A 3,387-nucleotide genomic window follows, 5' to 3' on the forward strand; every position below is an offset into this window, starting at 1 on the left:
GACTTTTGATTTCAGCTCAGGTCATGATCTTGTGGTTCATGAGCTCGAGCCCCACATGGGGCTCTGCACTGACAGACAGGAGACTGCTTGGGATTCTGTCCCCCCGACCGCCCCCCCCCCGTCTCTCTCTCTCTCTGCCCCTCCCCCACTGTGTGTGCTCACTCTCTCTCGCTCTCTCTCAGAAATAAACTTAAAAAAAAAAAAGAAAATATTTCCTAGAGACCACTATAGGCTTCACACCCTTGATCTCTGCAGAGTCTGCTGACGTTTGTCTTGTGTAGTGTAGGTGAATACATATTTTTGAAATGAACGGACAGATCATTCTATTTTTGGTCAATGTTCCCTTAGAATTAAAAAAAAACACAGTAATTCAATCTGTAGATTTGCTTTCTGTAGAAAAGCAACATTGTGTGGGAAAAACACGACTTTGAGACGTGGATTTCCTTGTTGTGAAATGCATCGATGACCTAGGGATCAGAAATAATTTTTAAGCCAGTGAGCTTATAGCACAATGTGATAGAACTTTATAAAGACACCCCTTGCTCTGGGATGACACAGTCTGCTCAGGGACAAAGGGTTTGGCAAGTACATTTGAGTCCCTGCTTGCCCCTCAGGTGGCCACCTTTGTGCAGGGTACATCTGGAGACTGTGGCTTTGCTGAAATGCCTGGGATGCAGTAGGCATTAAATGAAAGCAGCAATTATATTTATAGTTATTATTAATACAATATTATTATTATTGTGCACAGTGCCCACCTGGCGCTGCACTCAGACAGATTCTTTGGTTAATATTTCTCTACAGTTGGAATTTCTCTTTTTTAAAGATCCAAATCATAGGCACACAGGAAGAAGAAAAATGAAAGGGTATTGTAAATGATACTATTAGAATGATACTTTCCTCAGTACAGAAGTAATATGACCCTGCTTTAGGGCTCCAAGTTCTCACGGATACTGAAATTTAAAAGACAGGGCCTAGAACAGAACCCCAGAGTATAAGGAATGATTGTAGAAAGCCATATATATGGATTTGATCTCTTGTTAGTGGTCTGTATTCTCTTGGTAGGGCTAGGGGAGCCAACTTATTATCAATAAAAAAGAATAAAAATGTTATAGGAAGCTATTTTCTCTGTCACGAAACGTTTTATATACCTGTCAATAATTGTAACTGTTAAATATGACATATTGATGAATGTAGTGGGACAACAGGATGCTTTTTTCTGATTAGGGTGAAAAGACTTTATAGTCTTTATTTTATGGGTGGAAACAATCCAAGTCACAAACTTTAGCCATCTATAATCCTCTATGGGAAGGCAAGGAAAGAAAAAGAAAAATTTGCAAGGAGCTTTTTTTGCCAGGAGCCCAACCCTGTGGACCCGACCCTTCTTACTGAACTTGTAGCATTGGCTTCCAGGCTTCCTGGAGGATCTCTGGATCATTCCAGCCCTTGTTTCTTGGTCAGGCCTGTGAGTAGGATCTGCCTGGTGACTGTGTGGTTGGTGGGGTGGGGTGGGGGCTTCTCTGGGCAATTGTCCATCACTGTCTCATGCATGGGATCATTGCATCTGGCTTGACCAGGCATGGCAGTCAGAAGGTCTCTAGGTTGGAAGAGAGAACTGTTTGAAAGGCAGAGAGAAACACATCTGGAGGTGAGTTCTTGTGACTGTCTGGTTCATAATAATCAGTCTGTCCCCAATATCTCCATTTCTCTTGTCTTCACATGCATCATGAAGTTCTGCCCACTTTCCTTTCTAGATATGTGGTTCTCACCATTTCCTTTCATCCCGGCCCCACCCCATTCCAGGCTACCCGCACCTTGCCCTTGCCAATGCTGCAATAGCCAGAGAGTGCCCTCAAGCAGACAGACCTGAAAACCACAGTATGTCCCTGATTGATCTGATATCCCTTGAAACTGCCATGTTACATGGCTTTGTTCACACCTTCTCTTCCCCTCCTTCAATAGAATCGTGGGAGGGAAAATAGGTATTTGTTGATGAATCCAGTAGATGGGAATGAGAGTTCTGCTTTAAAGAGTGGTTGCCCGAGAAGTGATATGGTTGTTCTTTAGACTGATGATTCATTTAATAACATATGCAAGAAATTAAAGAAAATCTGTGAATTAATGTGGGTAGAGCTTGCACCCTAATCAAAAAGCAGCCTGATAGCAATTCAGGCTGTGTGTGGACTTTTCTTGGATATAGGTCTAAAAGGTCTAAAAGACACCTCATCAGAGGTCTACATCAGAGCCTGGAGTCAGAGAACGAAGGAGGCTAAAGGGCTGAGGCTTTGTCCCTTTTGAGAGTCTGAAATTTATTTTATTTTATTATTTTTAAAAATAGTTTATTGTCAAATTGGTTTCCATACGACACCCAGTGCTTCTCCCCACAAGTGCCCTCCTCCATCACCACCACCTCTTTTCCCCCTCCCCTCCCCCTCCCCCTTCAATCCTCTGTTCGTTTTCAGTATTCAATAGTCTCTCAGGTTTTGTGTCCCTCTCTTTCCCCAACTCTCTTTCTCTCTTCCTCTCCCCATGGTCCTCCATTAGGTTTCTTTTGTTCTCCTGTTAGACCTATGAGTGCAAACATATGGTGTCTGTCCTTCTCCGCCTGACTTATTTCGCTTAGCATAACACCCTCAAGGTCCATCCACTTTCCTACAAATGGCCATATGTCATTCCCTCTCATTGCCATGTAGTACTCCATTGTGTATATATACCACATCTTCTTGATCCATTCTTCAGGTGATGGACATTTAGGCTCTTTCCATGATTTGGCTATTCACAATGTTCATAGCAGCACTATGAACATTGGGGTACATGTGCCCCTATGCATCAGTACTTCTGTATCCCTTGGGCAAGTCCTTAGCAGTGCTATTGCTGGGTCATAGGGGAGTTCTACGGATAGTTTTTTGAGGAAACTCCACACTGTTTTCCAGAGCGGCTGCACCAGTATACATTCCCACCAGCAGTGTAGGAGGGTGCCCGTCTCTCTACACCCTCGCCAGCATCTATAGTCTCTTGATTTGTTCATTTTAGCCACTCTGACTGGCGTGAAGTGGTATCTCAGTGTGGTCTGGATTTGTGTTTCCCTGATGATGAGTGATGTTGAGCATCATTTCATGTGCCGGTAGGCCATCTGGATGTCCTCTTTGGAGAAGTGTCTGTTTATGTCTTCTGCCCATGTCTTCACTGGGTTATTTGCTTTTTGGGTGTGGAGTTTGGTGAGTTCCTTGTAGATTTTGGATACTAGCCCTTTATCTGATATGTCATTTGCAACTATCTTTTCCCATTCTGTCGGTTGCCTATTAGTTTTCTTGATTGTTTCCTTTGCAGTGCAGAAGCTTTTTATCTTGATGAGGTCCCAAGAGTTCATTTTTGCTTTCATTTCCCTTG

This window comes from Suricata suricatta, chromosome 6, assembly GCF_006229205.1.
Source record: "Suricata suricatta isolate VVHF042 chromosome 6, meerkat_22Aug2017_6uvM2_HiC, whole genome shotgun sequence".
Taxonomy (NCBI): Eukaryota; Metazoa; Chordata; class Mammalia; order Carnivora; family Herpestidae; genus Suricata; species Suricata suricatta.